This window comes from Lutra lutra, chromosome 1, assembly GCF_902655055.1.
Source record: "Lutra lutra chromosome 1, mLutLut1.2, whole genome shotgun sequence".
Taxonomy (NCBI): Eukaryota; Metazoa; Chordata; class Mammalia; order Carnivora; family Mustelidae; genus Lutra; species Lutra lutra.
Window position 1 is genome coordinate 70,061,384 of NC_062278.1, and position 25,210 is coordinate 70,086,593.

General features: G+C 40.4%; 1 protein-coding gene across 4 annotated transcripts in view; it reads left to right on the plus strand.

Annotated features, from left to right (window-relative positions):
- Positions 1 to 3,205: 3,205 nt before the first annotated feature.
- The window catches only part of PLS1 (plastin 1), a 115,378-nt gene continuing 93,373 nt past the window's right edge, over positions 3,206 to 25,210 (plus strand). The window contains exon 1 of one of the 4 annotated variants that reach the window (XM_047726918.1): positions 3,206 to 3,336. The gene's annotated coding sequence lies outside the window, so the exon portion shown is untranslated. The remainder of the gene's footprint in view (positions 3,337 to 25,210) is intronic. The other 3 variants (XM_047726968.1, XM_047726936.1, XM_047726952.1) reach the window with 3 other exon arrangements.

Here is a 25,210-nt window from a genome sequence, read left to right on the forward strand (position 1 = left end):
TAGTTGTGTTATTTTGAGAAAAATAATTAGTATTTTGTCCTCAGTTTTCTCACCTGTAAAATGAGGATTGCTTATTAAGGTCGTCATGGATAGTCAATGAGAAAACAATGTAAAATACTTAAATAATGGCTGGTACAAACTAGGAGCAGAATAACCCTTAGCTATGTTGTTATTAATATTAATATATTACTAATATTTTATATAAACTGTAGAAGACCCAGAAAATTATCCCTATTTCAATTTATGTTGGTGATTTTATTAGTTGAAGCACATGATTAGATATAAATTCATGTGATAAATAAATATTAAAAATCAGGAGTATTATGGAAAAACTGGAATATAAGGTATTATAACTAAGATGTACGTTTTTGCTGACCAGAACACTTGTGCCCACCAAATATAGCATCTTCTCTTTGTGAATTCTTCCTACCTGATGCCATTACTTCTATTGCTTTCAAACTATTGATCTTTTAATTATCAGTTGGACTCTTTAATAATAAAATCTCAGAGAATACTCCAATGTGGAAGTAGTGTGCTCTTGGCACTGGGGTCCTTGACCCAGAGTCCTGCTTATGTATCATCTCCATGACACCCCAGGCTCCTGGAAACATAGTTTGAAAACTTTATTTCTTATTGTTTTTTTTTTAAGATTTTATTTATTTGACAGAGAGAAATCACAAGTAGGCAGAGAGGCAGGCAGAGAGAGAGGAGGAAGCAGGCTCCCTGTTGAGCAGTAAGCCCGATGTGGGGCTCGAACCCAGGACCTGGGATCATGACCTGAGCCGAAGGCAGCGGCTTAACCCACTGAGCCACCCAGGCACCCCTTTATTTCTTATTGTTAGAGATAAAATCAGTTCATCAGATAATGGTTTTCTTTATAACTATTATGCCCTGGTTGTGTATTTCTTTCTTTTTTTTTTTTTTTTAAGATCTTCTTGATTTTATTTTTATTTCAGAGAGAGAGAGAGCATGAGCTGGAGGGGCAGGGGGAGAGACTGATGTGACGCTTGATCTCATGGCCCTGAGATGACACCCTGAGCTGAAGCCAAGAGTCTGATGTTTAACCAGCTGCACCAGCCAGGTACCCTTGGCTGTGCATTTATAATGATGTGCTTTATTTTCTATTTTCTAATTGGAGTTACTTTTGGGAAATACTTTAATCAGCAATAGTTGTACAAATGACATCTTGGGGTTGTTTATTTTTAGAGATGAGTTGTTTCAGACATTTTATGTTGATTATTTTTTGCTTTTCTACAGAGGGTGATTTCTTTTTTTTTCTTTTCCTTTTTCTTTCTTTTTTTTTTTTAAATTTTTTTTTTTAAAAGCAGGCAGCTTTTATTTTTTTATTTTTTTTTTAAAGATTTTATTTATTTATTTGACAGAGAGAAATCACAAGTAGGCAGAGAGGCAGGCAGAGAGAGAGAGGAGGAAGCAGGCTCCCTGCTGAGCAGAAAGCCCGATGTGGGGCTCGAACCCAGGACCTGGGATCATGACCTGAGCCGAAGGCAGCGGCTTAACCCACTGAGCCACCCAGGCGCCCCTAATTTTTGTCTTCCTTTCAAATCAGATTACACCATATCTAGGGTCTATGCTTCCTCATGAATTTATCTTGATCAATATTTCCACCAAGTAAAGAGCTCATAGGAATATTTGATTAATTTTTTTCTTATTTTATTAGGAAATAATTTATGTAAAATGAATTTCATAAGTTTAAAGTATGTAGTTTAGTTGTGACAGCTGTATGTTCCTGTGAAATCTCTACTACAATCAAGATAAGATTCCCATCATTTCCAAAAGATTTTACTGCCCCTTTGCAGCTCATCCCTCCCTCCACCCCTGACTCCAGGTGATTTTTCATTTGCTTTTTGTCACTATAGGTTAGTTTGGACTTCTTATATAAATGGAATCATACATTTATCTCTGGGCTCTTCCACTCAGCATAATAATGATTTTAGATTTATCTATGTTGAAGCCTGTATGAATAATTCTTTCCTTCTGTTACTGAGTATTATTCCACTGCATGGATGTACCACATTTTGTTTATTCACTCATCTGTTGATGAATATTTGGGTTTCTTTTGGTTTGGGGCTTATTGTGGAAAAAAAAAAGCTTCAATGAACATTGGTGTTAGTCTTTGTGTAAATGTATGTTTTAATTTCTCTTGGGTAATACCTATGAATGGAATGGCTAGGTTATACAGCAGAGGTGTGTTTGATTTTTTAAGAAATACTTTGTGAGAATTTATGTAGTCCTTATCTGGGCTTAGATAAGAATACTAAATTTACTGATTTCTCTAGTTAGAAAGCAGGTAGAAATCCTTATTGACTTACTTCTATATTTATTTGCTTATCATTTCCTTTGGGTTCCTAAAATAATTTCAACATCCTTCTTCATCTCTCTGGTCCCCCTGATACCTGGTATTGCCCTAGACACTAAGGGGGCACACAGGACTTTGAGTTAATGAGGCAGCAAAATAGGAACTCCTCCTCTTGCCTGGAGATAGTTGATGGGACCACAGCTATAGATTATGCTACAGACAAAGTATGCCCAAACTCTTTAGGCTGCATTCCATTTACCTGACTCACATGCTAGAGGAAATGTCCCACCTTTGTTTGAGCGTGAGCTGTATGTATGTATGTATGTATTTTTAAAGCAGGTGTGGCCATTAAATGAAGAGGAAATATGTGAAATCCTAGAAGGAGAGGGGTGGGGGGGTGAAAGAACGTTCCTGTTTTAATACCAAATATCTTTTTTCTAGACCAGGGGTTCGCAATGTGTGGTCCCAGAACTAGTAGCATCAGTTTCCCCTAAGAAAGTGTTAGAAATGTAAATCCTCGGGCCTCACTGTGGACAAACTGAATCTGAAACAATTGTTGCGGGATCTGTGTTTTAACAAGCCCTCCAGGTCATTCTGATCCATGCTCAAGTTTTAGGACCACTCAACTAAGCTCATTCCAATTATGTAGATGGTTAGCTTTAGGTTTGGTGGAGTACGTACTGAGTAACTGAGGGTAATAGGGATAACGTTGCCGCAGCGCCCATCCACCTCTCCCAGCATCTGCAACTTGTCTTCCACTCTAGGGCGGAACTCAGGCTTCGGGGCTTGGGTCCTCTCCCCTAGGAGCCGCAGCTAAAACCTGGCAAATGGATTCGGAGTTTGCTGGCCTGGGTGCCGGCCGGGCATGCGTAGTGGCGCGAGCGCAGCAGCTCGGCGGCCGCGGAGAGGTATCCGCAGAGTGGAGCTGGGAGTGCGCGGGACCCGAACGGGAGCTGCGGGCTCGACGGCTGCGGCAGGTGCGCGTCGCGGCGGTGGGGTTTGAGAGGAAGGCTGGAACGGTAGGTAGAAACAAAGGTTTACTTCTTCGCTGGCGCACAGCGGCTCGAGGGGAGTCTCTCCGATTTCCCTCTTTCGAGAGGCGGCTCCCCGCGCCCGGCTGTGCAGTGCGGCGTCCTCAGACCTCTGAGTGCGCACCTGCCTAGTCCCAGCAGCATGGAGTGCGGGCAAGTGTTAAATCATGCATTTATGCTGCTTACACAGTAAGCCTGTGAACTGAATTATGATTCTCTGCTTGAAGTTAGGCATTTTGTTAACTTTTCTATTTCCCCCTGTCGCTTTTAAACTTTGGGTGGCTGCTGCCGAGGCTTTCTGATCCAGCCTGTTTCACTCGAATTCTGTTGGGTGATTTTATTTGTTTTTGGTCTTTTGGTGCATAGGATCAATTGGGGTGAAGTGAAATCGCTTTCGTGGTTTCTGGTTTTGCTGCCTTCCTGGAGCAGGAGGCCTCTGGATGCGGCGTAAAAAATGTCAGCTTTCAGCGAATTTCAGTGCCAAACACTTTACTCGTTTCAGCAGCATTTTAAAGTAGAAACTTTTTTAGAATGTAAGATTCCCCACCCCTGCCCCTTACTTTTCTACATTACGGTTATTTCAGGTTTAATTTGGTGCTATTAAAAGAAAGCGGTATTTTAGATGAGCAACAAGAGTTCTCACTTTTCTGTCCTTTATTTACCTTGTCACATTTTACGGCTCATACCCAGATATTTTACCCTGGGGCTGCAGTATTGGATACACTTGTGGGAGGCTACAGCTGCGTTGCACAAATTTCTTGGATAACTTGTGAGTCATAAAATTTTAGATCAGGGGGGCACACACTGAACATTATTTAGGTAAAGTGTTAAATTTATGATGTGGGAGACATATATGTATATAGAATTAATGAGTTTAGGAAAAAGAAATTTTTAGTTCAGGAAGAGAAACCTATATGAAAAAGGAATACAGAAATCTGCATTTCCCTCCAGCCTCTCCCCTTCCCATGATGAATGTTTTAATGGCAGAAATAATATACAGTTGGTTTAGTTTTGGACTGTTAGAGACCTTCGAGGTCAGCCAGTTCAGCTGCTTCAGTTTACAAATGAGAAAACCGAGACCAATGAGGTTAAATGACTTGCTGTGGCTGCTGGAGCCCCTCCTTGGCAAAGCTGGGCCTAGGGCCCAGGTTTTCTGATTTTAGGGCTCTTTTTACCATCCCCCTGATAATACTCTTAACAGTTTGGGTAGATTTTTAAACGTTACTTCTTTCTTCTACCTTCTTTTACTGTCCGGTTTAATCTGAAAATTAGTCATTCCTATTACTAAGCTTGATTGTACCCTATAAAAACCTTTCAAAAAGTGCCCTCTCACTCAAGCCCCACCTACAAATTTGCTGATTTTGAAACCTCCCTCCTTTCTTGCCTTAGTCACATTGGCCTTTGGCTTAGAATGCCTTTTTGCCTCCTTCCCTGAAGTCCGGCCCACACTGCGAGGTGTAACTCAGGTGTGATCTCTTCTTGAAAACTTCCTTGATTAGTGCAGCCAGAAAGTAGCTCTCCCTCTTCCAAACCCAAACACATAGCATGTATTACTGTTATCTGTGCTGCTGGTGTCTGCGTCATCTTTAGTATCCCTGATTATTATATTTTAGCACGTGTTAACTTCCTGATCAGTTTGTAAGCTCTTAGAACTTAAAACCTATGACTTAGACATCCCATCCAGCACCAAGCACTAAGTATGTTCTCAGCCACTGTTTGTGGGAGGTGAAATATGGCTCATTTTGTAAAGGGATTTTTTAAAAAGATTTTTTTTTTTACTTATTTTGAGATAGAGAGTGGGGTGAGGGAGATGATCTGAAGCCGACTCCGCACTGAGCGCAGAGCGTGATGCAGGGCTGGATCTCATAACCCTGAGATCATGACCTGAGCTGAAACCAAGAGTCGGAAGCTTAACCAACTGAGCCACCCAGGCTCCCCTTGTACAGGGATTTGAGGTGGATATTGTGTAATACGGGGGAGGCCACCTTAGAGGAATATCAAGAGAGTGGCCAAGTCAAACCAGCCTAATGGGGTGATTCTCATATTTTGATGAGAGCTCATGGATCCGTTTGGGGAGTGCTGGTGAAGGGGTAAAATCGTAACAGAGCGGAGAGTTGCCCAAGCCTGCATTTAAGCATGTGACCCTTAAGAGCTTAGTGGAAAGCACAGATTTAAGAAATGATGTAAAGGAAAAGTAAAAAGCTTTTGGTAAAGACTAGATGCAGAGAAGAAAAGACATATTGAAAATCAGTTTCAGGGGCGCCTGGGTGGCTCAGTGGGTTAAAGCCTCTGCCCTTGGCTCAGGTCATGATCCCGGGGTCCTGGGATCGAGCCCCACATTGGGCTCCCTGCTCAGCGGGGAGCCTGCTTCCTCCTCTCTCTCTGCCTGTCTCTCTGCCTACTTGTGATCTCTCTGTCAAATAAATAAATTAAAAAAAAAAAAAAGAAAAAAAAAAGAAAATCAGTTTCAGGCTTGGTGTGTTGTAATGGACTTATAATGTTTTTACCTTATAAGTACTTCTGATTGTGACATTATCTTTTAACGTTTCTTACAGTTGTTGTATTCTAGATGACAAGCTTTTGGGGGGATGATCTTTAATCCCTCACAATGCTAGGCATGTAGTTCTGTAGCATTAGATGCTCAATAGTTGTTGCATGAATAAATAAGTGTTTTTTTTGTTTTGTTTTGTTTTTTTTGCATGGGGAAGGTGGGCATTTAGGATCTTAGAGCTATCAGGTAGTGCTTTATTCAGACCATCTCTTCATTATAAGAAGAGAAAGTGAGTTATGCTTAACTAAGCTAGTTAGTGTGAACAGAGGCTCTGGCTATACCATCTCTTCACTACTAGCTCATTTCATTATCTCTAACTTTTTGAGGTTATTTGCCTCAAGATTAATTTGAATTGGCAACAGGGCACTCCAGTTAGAGATGTTCTGTGGATTGAAAACCCTCAGAGGCCAATCTAAATGGGGGAACTTGGTGGCCAATGGGAGGATGTCTGTGTTATTGGAAGCGATGAGACCCAGGGGATGACTGGTCATTTCCAGATTGAGTATAGAGTGAGGAGGGTGAGGCTGCAGTCCTGGGAGTCTGCACGATGGAGTTGAGGAGGAGTCTGGAAAGGACGTAGTAGCCTACCTTCTCTGGAACAGAAGACATAAAATAGGGGCCCAAAGTCCTTGGACTGCAAGTGTATTTGGGAGATATATTTTACACTACCAGAAGGTGAAGAGCAATGGCTGTGGGGGTAAGGTTGAGAGAGAATTGTGATCAGACTCTCTACTTGGAAAAATAAGACAGAAGACAGTGTTTCTGAACCCAAAATAAGGTCAAGAGGTGGTTTGAGATATTTGTTTACTTGAAACAGATATTGCAGATACTATTTTGCAAATCAAAACACAACCTTTTCATTGGGCTGTGCACAGCATTGACGGAGCTGTTGATAGTGCATTTTTACACTAACATTCACAGTGTAGTTGACCACCAGCTTCAACTGGTAGTGATGCTTATTCTTGTAAAGGAGTGAAGGAGAGAGAGTGGTCGAGAGGAGAGACAGAGGTTGAGAGATGGTTTGCCAGAGGGAGGGGAAGGGTTGGCCAGGTATAGAGGGATTACCTTTTTTTTTTTTTTTTTTAACTCGTGATATAGTCAAAATTGGTTGGACAACCAAATGCAAAGTCAGGTAGTATGTTGAAGTTAATATCTCATACACTTAAAAAAATGCCCCAAAGATTGCATTCTAGGATAATATACCCTACCACTATTATAAAATGACTGTATTCTGAATCTTTCTCAAAATAATAATAGTAATATTAGTAACTAGTATTATAGAATATTTTCTATGCACCAGACACTGTTCTAAACACTTTATAAGTGATATGTCATTAAGTCTTTACTCCTGCTTTACAGATGAAAAAACTGAGACTTAGATAAAGTTACATTTCTCAGGTCATACAATTGACAAATGTTGAGGTAAGTTTTGATCCCAGGCCTGCCTGTCTTCAGGCACGGAGAGCTCAAATAACTTAATTAAATATCTTAACAAAATGCAAAGTTTTATCTGAGGTAACTCTAATAGATGCTTAGAATGATGACAGATTTTAGCTGTGGTGAAACTCAATATTCTGAGCCAGACTTTAACCTGAAAACAAAGCAGCAGTGGTGAATCTTCCCAGTTTTTGTTTTTATTTTAAAAATTATTCCACCTAGTCTTTATTTCCTTTTTTACCCTCAAGGCATTATAAGGCGATCAGCAACTCTTTCTCTGGATGCACCGTAAAGCTATTTCTGTTCTGCTCCTATCCTCTTTCAGGGGATAGAGCAGTGGTAATGAAGGTGAATTGGTGTAGAGATCCAGAAGATACCTCTGAGTTGGGGGTGTGTGAAATTCACTTTGTGTATGAGTTTAAGGACTCTCGGGTGATCATGTTTGTAATGATTTTTTTCCCCTGGGGTGGCAGGATTTACTGCTGGAAGCTCTTGGAATATCTGTGGGTCTTGACCCTTATCCTGATCTCAGGTCTTTGAACCCTGGTCAGAACCCCCAGGGAGAATCCAGACCTGAACTCATTCTTCTGGGATCCTCAAGATAAGTGAGTTCTGAGGTCAGTGTGGACTTGTTGCAGTTGGAGGTGGGTATAGAGACCTCAGGGAAGGCTCCAGGTCAGAGACAAATAATTTAGAGTCAGGACTTTCAGTCCCCAGATTTGACCAGTGAGTTGCCCTTGAGAAAGTGCCTTCCTTCAACCTCCTTGATGAACCTAATTACTCCCTCATGAATCCCGCTGAGAGCATTCTTCTCCTCACTGTGCTGAGTCCTGTTTCCATTGCTTGCTTCTGCTTCACCTTTTCCTGGTTCTGTGCTTTCCCAGGGCATGTGCACTGGATAGGAAAGGAAAGGCCACCGGCTTCTGGCCTCCGCCCATTTCAGTTCTTCTCAACATTCAAGAACTCATCATTACCACCCAGCTCTTTCCCTGAACAAAGATCCAAATCCACGTTTCCTTCTGATGATGATGAAAATCAGGGACCGAGAGAAAGAGGCCTTTGTACTGTCGGCAGGTTTATAGGTTATAAAATGGCTGTACAAGTTTGCTGGAAATTTTGCTGACCTAAAAGATCATGAGACGTGAGGCTGTGTCAGCTTTGATCGTCTTCTTTTCCGTGTTCCTGTGTCTCAAAGTACTTACTGGCTGTTTTTGGTGAGAAGTATGTAACATGCCTTCTGTAAAAGCAAGTTGCCTTTTAGTAACACTGTGGGCACAGAAAGGGTGTGTGTTAGAGTGATGACTATAGAGTTTCTTGTTTCAAACACTTGTTTTATCAGAAAGCTTTTTTAAAGATTTTACTTATTAGAGTGTGAGCACCTATACACAAGTTGTAGGAGGAGGGAGAGGGACAAGCAGACTCTGTGAGCATCGAGTCCAACGTGGACCTCCATCTCAGGACCTGAGATCATGACCTGAGCTGAAACCAAGAGTCAGACGCTTAACCGACTGAGCCACCCAGGTGCTCCTTATCAGAGAGTATTTATTTTTTAAGGAGAGTTTCAGGTTATTTGCTCACAAAGTCCAGTGTGAGGGGACTTAGACTTTATAAGAAACTTTTAAGAAATTCAGAATTATAAAGCTACGGGAATATTTGGGTGATAACTCACTTCACATAGACATGCCTCCTTCAAAAAATCCAAGCCAACCACGAGGAGATATGAGAAACTGTCTTTTCCAATAGTAAGGTAGATGGATGTCTTTGTAAGGTGAAAGGTTTATGGGGGACTTTCTTTGTGATAAAAAGCAAAAGGTTTTGGGGGGAATGGTTGGCATTTACCCTATTTATTTTATTATTGAAAAACTCAAATTGTTTAAAGATCTAGGAAATAAAGCATTTTTTTTTAACTTAAGAAATGATGAAATCTCCTTCAATTTGTTGGAGAACCAAGAAAGGAGATTGTAATAGTGCTGTCAAAATAGAATTTGGATTGAATTTGGAATTGAAACATTGGTAAATGTGTGGAAGAGGATCAGTCATGGTAATTAAGCCTTGGACCAAGGTTGTCTTGCCTAAACCTTCTTCCCTGCAATGAACGCTCATGTAGGGCCCTCTGCCCTCTACGAATTAAAGAGTAAACCTATCCCACAGATCACAATTGTAAAATCCAAAGTGATGCATGACAATCTGTGACCTAAAACTGATGTTGATCAAACAGTTTGAATGCATTAGATAGAAAGTACTGGCTGAATTCACACATTGTTTCCATAGCTGGTGCTCAGAACCTAGATTAAATTGTTGAAATAAAAGAAAAGCAGGTTCAGAACCAACTCACTTAGAGTGAATGATCAAAGGCACAAGGAAACTTTTTGTTTCATTTCACTTTGTCATCTTAAATGCCATTCTTTGTAGCTATATTTGGTTTCCTTTTTTTGTCCTTGATGATATATACTCAAAGTGTACTTACTGTTTATAGATAAAAATCAATGCAAAATAGAATTTTGAGGTTTGATAAGTGGGTCTCTGCTTAGGTTTTAATTGCTATTTATCAATAATTTGGTGGGAATACAGTACCAAGTTAGTACATAATTGAACTTTTAGCTCAATATCAAGTTAGTATTTATAACCTTTGGGAATAAACCCAAATTTCTCAGACTCCTAAATTCTTTCATCCAAAGGCTTTCTCAGCATTTTGTCCTGATGAAGTCTCCTTTTTCCTTCCTCTCTCCTCAGCTTTAGGTTCACTGGGACACTCACTCATTTGGTTCAGATGGTGTTTTCAAGAGTGGCCCAGTTCTGGCAGAGTTTAAGTGTTATCAGGTCAGTGTTAACGGCTGGCACTATGTTCACGGTACCAGCTGTGATACACAGCTCACATAAATTCAATGATGCTTTTTAGCAAAGTTGTCATGCAAGTGAATTAATTTTGGAAAAACAACAATAATAGCTATTTGCTTTATCCCTTTTCTTTTTTTCTTTTTATTTTTTTAAAAAGATTTTATTTATTTATTTGGCAGAGAGAGATCACAGTAAGCAGAGAGGCAGGCAGAGAGAGAGGAGGAAGCAGTCTCCCTGCAGAGCAGAGAGCCCGATGCGGGGCTCGATCCCAGGACCCTGAGATCATGACCTGAGCCGAAGGCAGAGGCTTAACCCCCTGAGCCACCCAGGCGTCCCTGCTTTATCCCTTTTCTTATCCTCATACAGCCCAAGTTAAACTCAAGATCAATGGAAAAAGGTAACTTGAGAATCTCTGACTGAGTAGTGATCAATCAACATGAGCTGGGTAACTTAAAATTTAGATATCTGAAATCCATTGGCCTATGATCAGGGGCATGGATGGGAGGTCAAAGTCTGAGCATGAGAAGGGAGTCCTTTTCTGCAGCTGCGTGCTTAATGATCAAACAAGACAGAGAATGTGAAAGCAATTTGGAAACTATAAGGTAAGGAGTAAGGTATTTATTGATAGTTATAATAATTTTCTGACCTTGCTGCCTTTCACTGATAAGTAGCCAAGACTTTGAGAATGACTTGCCTGCCTGAGGTTACCTAGTTGGAAGGACAGGGATGGAACACACATCTTATCTTCACAGTATTTGACAAACTGTCAGGGACAGTTTGGGACCACTGTCATAGCCAAGACAGATACAGGATCCCTGTCCTCTTGGATCTTCAGTCTAGCTCCAAAGCTGTGCTCATTTAGTCAATCCATATTCTTTGACTGATCAGAGGGAATAATTTCAAATATATATTTGGTTTTTAGAAGATCCTAAGTATGTTTGTAGCTAAGTCTTGACTATGGAGCTTTTTAAGGGATTTCTCTGTTGCCAGAGGTGCCTTCAACAACTGCCCCCTAAACTTCAGATCCCTCTTTAAAAAAAAAAAAATTAAAGATTTTATTTATTTATTTGACAGAGATCACAAGTAGGCAGAGAGGCAGTCAGAGAAAGAGGGGGAGGCAGGCTTCCTGCTTAGCAGAGAGCCCCATGCAGGGCTCGATCCCAGGACCCTGGGATCATGACCTGAGCTGAAGGCAGAGGCTTTAACCCACTGAGCCATCCAGGTGCCCCCAGATCCCTCGTGATAAGATATTTATTAATCTCCATTAGGGCGAGAGGGGTTGGATGCCTCTCAACAGTCTTTCCATTGTCAGTCAGAGGCTTGCTGCAGAAGAACAATTTTCTTTCCTCTGAAAAAATCCAAGGGCTGCAGCTGAATAAAAGGAGGTGAATTGGGGGCAAGGCTGTGAGTGAGACATGTCCCTACATTCATGCGTTCTCAGTCAGATGGAGCAGGCAGACACATGGATAGCCTGGGACAAGAGTGATCGCCGGGAGAAAGGGCAGAATGAAGCTTTGGGGGAGCCCAGGTCGAGAGCGATTAATTCTGATCAGTGGGTTGAGGAAGGTGTCAAGATTTTTGAGCTGAGCCTTGAAAACACAAGTTCAATCTACAGAGAATAGATGGAGGAAAAAGCATTCCTTAGAGAAGTTTCAGTAGGAGAGAAAACATGGAGACTAGAAAGAGCTGGCCTATTCAGGAAGCTGCAGGTACTTTAATGTGTTCTGAAATAATGAGCATGCCTAAGAATCACCTCGAGAGCTTAGTGAAAAACAGATTGCTAGGTCCCAACTCCAGAGTTTCTCCTTCTTTAAGTCTGGTATGGGGCTGAAGAGTTTCATTTTAGTAAGTTCCAGGTGAGGCCAAGACTGCTGATCTGGTAACCACACGTTGAGAAACAGTGGACTAGAATAAAGGCAATGTGTGATAGATGAGCTAGAAAGAAATGGTTTTCTTTTGAAACTGTACTACCTTCACAAAATTGATGTTTCAGGTTTTGTTGTTGTTATTTAAGCTTATTTTCTAAGTAATCTCTACACCCAGCGTAGGGCTTGAACTAATGACCTCATGATCAAGATTTACATGCTCTACCAACTAAGCCAGCCAGGCGCCCCATTGTTTTTGTTTTTTAATTAGTCTCCTTTAAGTGGTTGCTGTTCCCTGGAAGTTCCTTATCAGTTCTATACCCCAACCCCCTTGTTCTCCCAAGAAATCAGTCCTTTTCTTATATTAATACATTTAAATGAATAACTGCTGTTTAGCCAGTATGGCCATTCCACCCATGGAAAGCTGAACAGCCAACATCAGCTAGAGGAAGTTAGGAGTTGACCCCAAACCAAGTATGAATGACTAGTATAGTGACAGAGTATATGCTTGGATTTTTTTTTTTTTGTAATCTGGATGTAATGTTAAACTGTATTCAAATATTTTTGGAATAGTTTGTAAGCTCTGAGCTAAAAGGTAGGATGTACACAATGGCGGAAAGTTCCTTCTCTGCCCTCTGAAGATGCATAGTTTTATAGGAGGATTAAGAGGAATGAATTCACAGCTCCAGCACAGGGCAGTTGGTGCCACATGTTGTAGGAATGATAGAAACCAAGAGAGATGGGCCTGAGGTGGAGGAAGGCTCACTTTCCATTGTAGCAATTAGGGCAAGCAAGGACAGAGTTAAGGGATTGATGATTAATACTGTCTTCTGATGTTTTATGCATTTTGTAAGCCATCTGAAATAAGGGAGCATTTATCTACATAAAGCAAATAATGGAGGGAGGGGAATTTGAAGGAGGGAGGCATTGAAGGATGGCAGGTGCTCACCAGTCACTAGGGAGAGGAAGAGGAGGACGTGTTCCAGACACAGGGGGCAACTGAACCGCAGAATGGAGGTGTGGCAGGGCAGTGCAAGTGCAGCTAAGGGTGAATATTCTGGTTCATTTTGGGGGAAGTGCAGGGAGATGAGACTGGAAAGGCATTCAGGGAAGGTTGTGGAGCATTTTGAATATGAGGTTGTGGAATTTGGGCTTTATTCTGTAGTCCATGTTGAATCAGGCTTATCTTGGCTTACCCTGTCAGTTCCTTCCTAACCCCCAAACACATCAGAAAAGGAGGAACCCTATTTCTTACAGTGCATTTATCCATAGTTCATACTCTTGGATAAACACCTAAAAATGCTTTTCCCTGGCTCTGATTTTAGTATGTGTATTTCAGTCAATTTTTGGATTTGCAAAAATCAATCTATCATTAAAGGCTTCTGTGTCTTTCAGAAATATGTAAAATGTAAAGAACAACTAATTTCAGTTTCTCAGAGACAAATGATAAAAATGAGACAAAAATACATTACTTGGTCGAGCAATTATACTGCTTGTTCTGGACTGTTCTGGGAAGTCAAGGGAATTCAAAAGTTAAGGCTAAGGATTTAAATATGGTGTCTTAAGCAGATCTTTCAGGCTGACTCCCAAGTGCTGAAAGATCCCAAAGGAAAAGATGAATGACAATGTGGTGTCTCCTCAGAATTGCTTCAGCTATAAATGGGGCAAGGTCTCCTGGTTTAGTGCTGATTTAAAAGAGCTGGGGATTAAAGGGCACTAAGGCCAAGTTCAGCTCTTTGTTCAGCTCTTTTTTTTGTTCAGCTCTTTGGTGGATGGCTACAAATGAGAAAGACATTTCTGTCTCATTGGAGATTTTAAGAATCTTCTGTGTATATGCCCTACAAAGTATCCTGTGCTGAGGACTAATATGGGGAGAAAAGCAAAAAACAGTGGACTTGTAAGTGGAAATTGCCACCCTGGTGCTACCATTTGATAGCTGACTGATAAAAGAGGCAGTGTCCTGAGTGAGTGGGACAGAGCTGACTGACTCTTTGCCCACAATCCACAGCTAAGAGGTTCAGTGGGTGGGAAAGGCATGCAGCCTATCTGAACCTAGGTGGTGGTGGTTTGTATTTTGTTGTGGTTTTTCTTTTTTGTTGTGGATTAAGTAAAATAAAATAGTTAAATTAAAAGGTACCATACACATTTTAGATTAAAATCTTCCAACAGGGGTGCCTGGCTGGCTCAGTCTAAAGAGCATGGGACACTTAATCTCTGAATCTTGAGTTTGAGCCCCATGTTGTGGTATAGAGAGTAAAGGAATAAATAAATAAAAACTATTTTAAAGGGTAACTTAAAAAAAATAAAATTTAATAACACTAAGATTTATTCGAAATTCTTGGGGCTACAGATGTGGATGGCCATGTAGAGTATGAGCTGCTGCTGCTTCTCCCCTGCTCCATACCTCCTCCTTGGCATTACCCCCTCCTGAGAGCTTCTTGAGGGCAAGATTGTATCTTTCTAACTTTGTATCCCCATTGTCTGATGCATAGTTGGAAATTGATAAGTTGTTGAATGAATATATAAAAAGGAGTTAATGAATGGATGCATCTATACCCACCCCCACCTGTCATATACCTAATATTTTCTACCTTCTACTTACTTGTAGAGACGTAAGAGCCATGGTGCCTTATTTTACTTACTTACTTACTTACTAGTTCTGCACCCAATGCGGGGCTCAAACTCACAACACCAGAATCTAGAGTCACATGCTCTACTGACTGAGCAGGCCATGCGCCCCCTGGTGCCTTATTTTTTTTAGACCGCTAAGCCTCCGTCTGTTTTACTGGCTGTAAATCTTAAGAGATAACCCAGCCTTACCCAGGAGACACAACAGCACAGCTTGAGTTCAAAGTCTAAGGATCTTTGTAGATTCACATGCATTCTAAACTAATTCTAGAAATGACTTAAATAATATTTAATAGTTTTACATGTGGATAATGTATGTAAAACTGATTGCACCTCTGAAGTAAACTGACACATATAAATTGAGGTTATGTGTTGTAATGAGCACTGGATATTATATAAGACAGATGAATCACAGACCTGTACCTCTGAAACAAATAATACATTATATGTTACTTAATTGAATTTAAATTAAAAAAATAAATTGAGGTTATATTCCTCTCGAAGTGTTTTATATTGTCTTAAGAAGAATCCGATTACGAGTAGGAGAGTGGCTTATAGAGATGCTCAGAGTAATTTATATTAATACACTGATCTGTTAGAGGCTTAGATACCTTTTTCCCTGCAGTTAAATGAAGCAAGAACCAAAAGTAATTGTATTCTACCTTAGGTTTCACGGTTTGTCTAACGTTAGCAGTACAGTTGTGCTGTATTGAACATTGTGGAGGTTAGGGGTGCTTACCTCCTCCCCCCCATTCACCCTTGCAGTGTAAAATACACATATAACTTCTGAATCCCCAAAAACTTTACTACTGATAGCCTAGTGTTGACCAGAAACCTTACCAATGACATAAAAGCCTTACTGATAACATGAATAGTCAATGAACACATATTGTAGAGGTTACATGTATTATAACACTGTACTCTTACAGGAAAATAAGCTAGAGAAGAGAAAATGTTATTAAGAAAATTATAAAGAAGAGAAAATACATTGACAGTATTGTATTGAAAAAAATCTGCATATAACGACCCACGCAATTCAAATCTGTGTTGTTCAAGGGTCAACTGTAATTCAGTTCTTGCTTCATGAAATTAGGCTGGATTAATATGGGCAAAAATTCATCTTTTTCAACTTGAATGAAGTAGTTTCATTTTTAAAATTATTGTATTTCTTAGTATACATCTGGAATGTGTAGAATAAAAAAATTCACCTTGCTAAATTTTTACTGAGTTATATTCTACCTACGTGATATGTATTGTGCTATGGGAGACTAAGTGCTAATTGAAGTTTTCTGCAAGGTTAGTATTAAATTTCTCATAGGATTAGGACAATAAATAATGGGAGAACTGAAAGCATTGTTATTTTCTAGTAATTCAGAGGAAATCACTCCATTTTGAGGAAGTGTACTAAAACAGTGCACTGTGACGCTCATTTTTGTAAGTTAATTTATTATATATCATGGAAATATTCCTTGCATCCTATTTCACATCTCAGGCACATTTTAGGAAGCCTTATATTGTTGCTTACTTAATCTAAAAAGGCTCACTCGTGTGTGTGCATGTTCTTTCCATTATGTTATGCCCTTAGGCATTATAATCAGGGTATTACAAAATCAAGCAGCAAGACATATCAGGGAAATTAATGGTTTCATGGTTTCATATTAACCAGACGTTGTCAAAATCTTTGTCTTGAATAGGATTAAACAGTGTTCTGTCAGCAATCTTGGTGTACATGATGAGTTTTTTTTTTAATAACAGTTTTATTGAGGTATAATTCATTTTATTTATATTTTTAAAGATTTTATTTATTTGACAGAGATCACTAGTAGGCAGAGAGAGAGAGAGAGAGGAGGAAGCAGGCTCCCTGCTGAGCAGAGAGCCTGACACGGGGCTTGATCCCAGGACCCTGGGATCATGACCTGAGCTGAAGGCAGTGGCTTTAACCCACTGAGCCACCCGGGCGTCCCTGTAAGTCCATTTTAGAATATTTTTATCATCCTGTATCCATTAACATTCCTCATTTCCTACCCACCCCCTGCGTAGGCAATGACAATTCTACTTTGTGTTACATGTTCTTGAAATTTCATATAAATGGAATCATACAATATGTGGCTTTTTATGTCTGGCTTATTTCACTTAGCATAATGTTTCTGAGGTTCACCCATGTTCGAGTATTAAAATTACATCCTTTATGGCTGAATAATAGTCCACTATGTGGATCCTGCCACATCTTATTTGTTGCTCAGTTGATGGGTATTTGAGTTGTTACCACTTTTTGGCTATTATGAATTTTGCTGCTGCTGTGAACAAGTTTTTTGGGGGGCATGTGTTTTCATTTCTCAGGCATATACCTAGAAGTGGAATTGCTGGGTCACATGGTAACTTGTTTAACATTTTGAGAAAGGGCCAGACTATTTTCCAATACGACTGTACTACTTTATTTTATTATTTGGTGACTGCAGCATTTTTGCATTCCCACTAGCAATGTATGAAGGTTCTAGTTCCTCCACATCCTCACCAGCGGTTGCCATTTATCTTTTTGGTCATATTCGCCATTTTTGTGTGAAAGTGGCATCTCATTGTGGTTAACATTTTTTTATTAATAAGCTCTATTTTTTAGTATGGTTTTAGATTTGCAGAGAAATTAAATAGGTAGTATGGAGAGTTCCCATGTGCCCCTACACTGACACACACTAATAGTTTACCTATTAACATCTTACCTTAGTGTGGTACATTTGCTATAATTCATAAGCCAATATTGTTACACTATGATTAGCTGTAATTTATTCATATTTCCTTAGTTTTTACGAGAAGTCCTGTTTTTGCTGCAGAATCCCATCAAGATGTCACACATTACATTTAGCTGACATTTCTTAGGCTTCTCCTGGCTCTGATAGTTTTCCTGCCTTTCCTTATTTTTTGATAACCTTCAGAGTTGTGAGTAGTAGTCAGGTACACTGTAGGATGCCCCTCTGTTGGAATTTGTCTGATGTTTCTTTTTTTGTGATTAGGCTGCATTGACATTGGTTTTTAGTATAAAAAATATTACATGAGTGCAGTTTACTTGGAGTATAGAAATACACGATCAGAACTGGAAGTCAGCAAAAATATGGTTAATAGGAAATTCCTAGGGATTAAAAAAAATTCAGTTTCTTCTGGAGAATGAATAGACCTGTAACTCAAGGTATATTTTTTCTAGCAAGGACTTGATCACAATGGAAGACGATCAGATAAAGTAGGAGAATTGATTATTGTGACTGTCATTAAGGAGCATCTAGTCTAAGGGTAAAACCCCAGACACATTTTCACTGCTTTAAATGTACCCAAGAATGATGTTTTGCTTGTAATAAAACATAAAGTTAATAGAAATGTAGATTGACTTTAAGAATCCCATGGTTCTAGGATGCCTGGGTGGCGCAGTTAACTCTCTGCCTTTAGCTCAAGTCATGATCCCAGGGGTCCTGGGATCGAGTCCGACATTCTCCGTCTACCTGCTGCTCCCCCTGCTTGTGCTTACTCTCTCTTTCTCTCTCTGACAAATAAATAAATGAAAAAAAAAAAAAAAGAATCCTATGGTTCTGAGGCACCGAGGTACAACATGTAGTCAGTATTTTGACCATCATCAATTCCTGTAAGCCTGACAGATGCCTTGTGAAGGGGGCAGGGAACTGGGGATTAGGGATACTGTGCTGTGTCTTGTGGCCTGACTCAGGCAGCTCTCAGTAGTTGAGCTGAGATTTGCATCCGGGGCTGTGGAAGTTTATACCTTACTGTTGTCCAGGCCAGGCTCCAGAGTTCCCAAAGGTTTTAAATCAGTAATGTTTTGTAGGGCATAGGCTTGAGTCCTTATCATACTGGATATTTTTACTGCCAGCTGGAGGAGATAGCATCTGTGTCAGTTCAAGGCCCCACTGAAATCAGCCTGTCGAATTAACAGCATACTTGTGGACTGCTAACGAAGGAGAGCCAGCTTTGCCCACGTCACTATGACATCTTGTCTGGCCTACTGACTCCACTGCCACATGTGTCTCCTGAAATGAAGCCTGAGGGTCCTAAAACAGGAAAGCAGCCATGTAGTAGAACAACATATTCAGCTAAGGTCTGTCAGTGGTTACGTTGCTTTGTGTGCATTGCTCATGGTATGTCTCGGTAAGATCTTGAATTTATTAATAAGTGAGTAGCATGGAGGATTTGATCTTAAGTACTTATCTTTGAAAAAGAGTGGTAATAACTTGTGAATGCATGTGAAATGAAATAATAAAGTAACACAGAAGGTCTGAGGAAGGTTTGGAAAATTTCCCTGCTTGATTCAGCTAATCCTTGTAAATGGCCCAAGTGGGTTGATCACAGACTGATACAAAGTTTCTTTCTGGTCATACTTTCTGTATGAGTTAGGGTAGGCTATCATGCAGTAACAAATAGCCCTGAAATCTCCACCAATTTCTTGGTTTTTGTGATTTTGCTCTTTTAACCTGGGACTTCCAAATTGTCTTAGCAGGTAAAGAGGAGCTAAAGGATCACATACTAGCTCTGAATTGCTTTGGCTTAGTGTGACTCACAGCCCATTGATTAGAACTAATCATGTGATGCTGCTGGAAGGAAGGGGAAGCACATGGCTGTTCATTGAACAGTAAATGTCTTTGCCTCACCTTCTTTATAGCAAGAGAAGTGGTTGGCTTGCCAAAACAACAACAAACCCTTAACCTAAACCCAAACCCTTCCATCCCAAAAACTCCAGTAAAGAGAGAAAAATATACTGAAATATTTAGTGATAATTACTTGATACTAGATACCAAATGAGGTTTGCCATAAACTAATACATTTATAATAATTTAGGTATGGCTGATTCAGCAACTTGATATCCAGTCTTAGATATCAAGACTGCATCTTCTAAGGGAATAAAGACAAACTTCTAAGAAAAAGTTACCTTTTTGCATTATAATCCTCAGGTGATGATGATGATGATCAAAGCTTAGATTTATTGAGATATTCCTTTATTTTTTTTTTTTAAAGATTTTATTTATTCATTTGACAGAGAGAGATCACAAGTAGACGGAGAGGCAGGCAGAGAGAGAGAGGGAAGCAGGCTTCCTGCCGAGCAGAGAGCCCGACGCGGGACTCCATCCCAGGACCCCAAGATCATGACCCGAGCCGAAGGCAGCGGCTCAACCAACTGAGCCACCCAGGCGCCCTAGATATTCCTTTATTTTGTAAAGATTTATTTACTTATTTTAGAGAGAGAAAGAGAACACAGCAGGGAGTGACAGAGAGAGAGGGAGTGACAGAGAGAGAGGGAGAGAATCTTAAGCAGACTCTGATCTGAGCGTGGAGCCCAATCCCATGACCCTGAGATCACGACCTGAGCGCAAACCAAGAGTTGGATGCTCAACCAACAGAGCCACCAAGGTGCCCCTAAAGTAGTTAAACTGCTTTTCCCTTAAAATTGTTACAGTGTAAGAAAATAGAAGTGGTGACTAAAATTAAAAAAATGATTTTTCCTAAGAAGCAAGTATAATTGAAAAAGGAAACATTTAGGAAGCAAGTATTCTAATAGTTTTCACTGATGTAATTTTAGCTTGTTTCTGTCTGTGAGCAAAGATAATCAGCTCAGACTCCAATTCGACATAAACAGTGTGCTGAGATCTTCCTCTTTTCCCAACTAACTGAATCATCACTGAGAATCTGGGTAAGGCCAGATTTACAATAGAGTATTTCATCATGTCCAGCTCAAAATCATAATATAGATTCTTTATATTTGTATATAAAGTTTTCAAAATACTTTCCTGCCTGTGAAACATTAAGTGGAAGGACTCTGTAATTCTATCCCCAAGGAATCTCATTAGTCATCACAATGGGCCGGCCATTCCACAAATTAGCCTTAGCCCTCCCTGCATTGTTCCTTCATCTGAATCAGTGGAAAGGTTAGATCCCAAAGCCAACACAACCTGTGTAAGATTCTTGGGCTATTGAAAATTTCTGATTCACTTTGGGATCTGTTTTATGTTTAAAACTTTTATGTTATCTGTTTATCTGAATCAGGAGGAAAAGGACTATAGAATCCAGTCTTATTTTGGGAAGTCTTTTTTTTTTTTTTTAGATTTTATTTATTTATCTGACAGAGAGAGATCACAAGTAGGCAGAGAGGCAGGCAGAGAGAGAGGGAAGCAGGCCCCCTGCCGAGCAGAGAGCCCAGGATCCTGAGACCATGACCTGAGCCCAAGACAGAGGCGTTAAACCACTGAGCCACCCAGGCACCCCTTGTTCTGGGAATTCTTAAGGAGAGAAGTTGTAACACATTTTATTTTCCCACTTAAGTGCTGTCCTTGGAAGGAGAGAAGTGAGAAAGAGAAGGAAGGATTTAAAAAATCAAATATTCATGGGCACCTGGGTGGCTCAGTGCGTTAAAGCCTCTGCCTTCAGCTCAGGTCATGATCCCAGGGTCTTGGGATCCAGCCCCACAGCGGGCTCTCTGCCCTGCAGGGAGCCTGCTTTCTTCTCTCTCTCTCTGCCTACCTCTCTGGTTACTCGTGATCTCTGTCAAATAAATAAATAAAATATTTTAAAAAAATCAAATATTCCCCTTGACACCAATTCACTAATCTAATCTTATGGGCAAGGACCAGGAATTTAAAAGTACCTAAACTTGTGCCACTCTGGGGCAAGTGTCTGTGACACAGCAGTCATTTGATGGTGGCTTAGCAGGAGTTTCAACCAGTTCATATTACATGCAAATAACAGATGATTCAAGACAAGAAGAGATCTTTGTACACTTTTATTGCACTATGATCATTTCCTAAGTAGGTAAATATTCTCCTTTCTTGGTGATGTAGCTTCTTTCTTTCTTTTCTTTCTCTCTCTCTCTCTCTCTCTTTTTTTTTTTTTAAGATTTTTATTTATTTATAGACAGAGATCACAAGTAGGCAGAGAGGCAAGAAGAGAGCAGGGAGGCAGGCTCCCTGCTGAGCAGAGAGCCCGATGCAGGGGGTTGATCCCAGGACCCTGGGATCATGACCTGAGCTTAAAGGCAGAGGCTTTAACCCACTGAGCCACCCAGGTGCCCCTCCTTTTCTCTTTTTTGGTGTAGCTTATTTCTATATGAAAAGGGCTGCCAAGTGATGGTTTTTCCAAAAACAACAAACTTTGATTTGCCTTATATATAATCTAAAATTAGATGTCCCATAAATTTCTATATTTGGTCCCTTCTGATTATGGAATTTCTGTCCTGTAACAGCAAGGATAAGGCTACCTTTTCTTTCTTGAGTCCTGATCTTTTAGGGAACTAGAGACATTGGAAAGGGGATTGCCTTTTTATTTCGAGTCCCTTTACTGTCTTTCTCCTCACCCTCCATGAGTCTGGGCCACTTTGGGATAAGCACTTGTCCATTTGCTTATGATTCCTACAATTATGGCTTCAGGACTGAGAACGGAAACAAGTACCAGCTGAAGAAGAAACAAAATACATGTGTTTCTGTCTCAGCAGCACAGCACTAATAATTTGAGTTCAGGAGTAGCTCAGGAAATGAACAATAGCAGGTAGTAGAGTTCATGCTTTACTACTGTTCATTTACATATGCTCTGTGGGAAATGAGAGTAACCAGGGATCATAGGATTGTGGCAAACTATTTATACCTATGGAACGGGCACAGCTGTCTGTGGCCTAGCCCAGTGCTACTGTATAGAAAAAGAAGGGTCAGTATTGCTAGACCTCCTGATTTTATTTTATTTTATTTTTTTAAAGTCCTAAATAAAATCTAAATTGTATTTATGTTGATTATCTGAATATTGTATATAACATGGGTTGAGAAATTATTTTCAATATAGGTAGATAATAGGTGATTAATTGATTTTTTTCAACTGCCTTTGTCTCTAATATTGTGTTGCTGGTATTTTTCTGATAAAGTATTGTGTTCAAAATGTATGACATATAATTTTTTTCATAAAATGTTCTAGTATTTTCTTAAAGTTGCATTCTATATTTAATGCATTTGAAATTGTTAATTCCTCCCATTTACTTATCTGAAAACAGATTATGCTAAATGGAAGATATTCTCAATCCTAAAAAAAAAAAGGAAAGTTTTTATATATTTATTTGACAGAGAGCGGGAGAGAGAGCAAGAGAAAGCACAAGCAGGGAGAGCAGCAGAGAGAGAGAGAGGAGCAGGCTCCCCACCCAGCAGGGAACCTGACACAGGGCTCAGTCCTGAGCTGAAGGCAGGTGCTTAACCGATCGAGCCACCCAAGTGCTCCTAGACCTCCCAATTTTATTTAAAAAAAAAATTTATTTATTTATTTATTTATTTATTTATTTATTTGACAAAGCGAGAGAACACAAGCAGGCAGAGCAGCAGAGGGAGAGGGAGAAGCAAACTCCCCATCAAGCAGGGAGCCTAATGTGGGGCTCCATCCCAGGACTCTGGGATCATGACTTGAGCTGAAGGCAGTCGCTTAACCAACTGAGCCACCCAGGCGCCCCGACCTCCTGTTTTTATTTTTTTTATTTTTATTTTTTTTTAAAGATTTTATTTATTTATTTGACAGAGAGATCACAAGCAGGCAGAGAGGCAGGCAGAGAGAGGAGGAAGCAGGCTCCCTGCCGAGCAGAGAGCCCGATGTGGGGCTCGATCCCAGGACCCTGAGATCATGACCTGAGCCGAAGGCAGCGGCTTAACCCACTGAGCCACCCAGGCGGCCCCGGACCTCCTGTTTTTAAAAGAGAAAATAGAAATCTGAATTTTATGTTAATCCTCTAATTTCATATGTTCACTCCAAAATTTAAAAGATACTTAACGAGCCACAGAAGACATGTGTCCAGGCAGGATGTGGCCCCTGGGTGCTATTTTGTCTGTTGGTAGCCAGGCGAGCCTCTTAGGGTGGTGAAGAAGAAGTTACAAAAGCCCTGAGATGGGTGTCTCAGGAGTGGGGAGGTTATGACCTGCAAGACCTGGCATGAGTTTCACTGTTCTTCTCTCTTTTTCTGTTTGCTGTGAGATTGCATTTTAATTTTTTGCTCTTCTTAAGGAAAACCATTTTTATCCCAAAGAAAGAGTGCCTGGGGATGTTGAATCCTGTTATGGACTCCAGGATCTCAGTGAGGCTGAGCAGAGATGGAGCAAAACTGGTTACACACTGGGGTTTGAAACCAGGGTGTCATTTGAGAGCTAAGACTCAGAAGTATTTGCAGGATGGGTAGGACATAGCATAGAAGCAGAGCTGCCAGACCCAAGGATGGAAAATGGGCAGAAGGGGTGGTCAAGAAGTGTCCTAGCGGGCTTTGCTTAGCTGTGGGTGGGGAGGGAGCTGTTGAGCCAGCCAGCCTGGTCTGGACTGTTGTTGGTGATCTACCCAAAGAAATAATCTAAGGCTAAATTTCGTGAAGGTGCTATATCTTCTCTCCATTTACAGCCCTTTGGTGATACCTGCATAGTCTTCAAGAGCAAGAACATTATTCAGTATGCACATTTGATGTCATTTGGCTTCGGCATTATGACTTAGATAAGGCAAGTCACTCTGCTTCCAGAATGAAGTTACAGCCTTTGAAATTCCTTCTCATTCCCATGGTCATATGCTGGATGCTCTTGGATCTAGGGCTGATAATTTATTTCTCTTTGTTCTCTGAACTGATTGAGAAATAGAGGCCTCTCAGTTTAAAATACCAACTTTATTGCCAGTGAAACTGGACCATGATTACAGCCTATGATCAAATGGTCATCCTCATGCATTTTCTCCCCAAGTTTTAAATTCTGTTCATCCCATTCCAGGCAGACTGGCTGGACAGTTGCCTTTGGGTTGAAAGGGAGAGTTTGTGTCCTGAGGACAAGCTACTGCTAAAGAGGAAAAGGGTAAGCCATGTGAGGATAATGACATCGAACACTTTAGCCCCATTCAGTACAGCAGTGTGTTCTCAGAGTGTGGTCCTTACACAAGCATTAGCATTACCTCAAAACTTTTAAGAAATGTAGATTGGTGGTCTCTAACCCAGATGAACTGAAGCAGAGACTCGGGGTGTGGGGCTTGAAAGTCTTGTGATTCTGTTGCAGTTAAAGTTTGAGAATCATTGCAGTAGAGGAATAAGTTTCAATGGACCCAAGACACTTACCTTCTCACCAGTAAGATAAATCAGTGCCCTGCCCTTGGGAAGGTTAAGAAAAGAACGTAGAGAAGAGGCCAAGAGTGCTGCCTTTACAATAGGCTCTCATGGAAACATAAGATAGGAGAATGGGTTTCCCCTAGCTGATAATCTTGCCCTTTTTAGAGGACTGTGGTCTGAGAAGGACCAGCAGGTGCAAGCATGAATATTTTCTTTAACTGCCTCTTTTCTCATCTGTTAACATTGCCTACCTTTTTTCTAAAGAATAAAGGAGAGGCAAAAGAATGAATACAAGCAGGGAGAGGGAGAACACTAAAATATCATAGAAAGAAAAATAATGGAATAAGTATTGTATTCCTTCCAATATTATTCTTCATAATTTACTCTTCATGTTGTATTAAGTTTTTAGTCTCTGATTAATTTCTCTACTTGTGACCCCAAATGCAGGCCATTTGACTG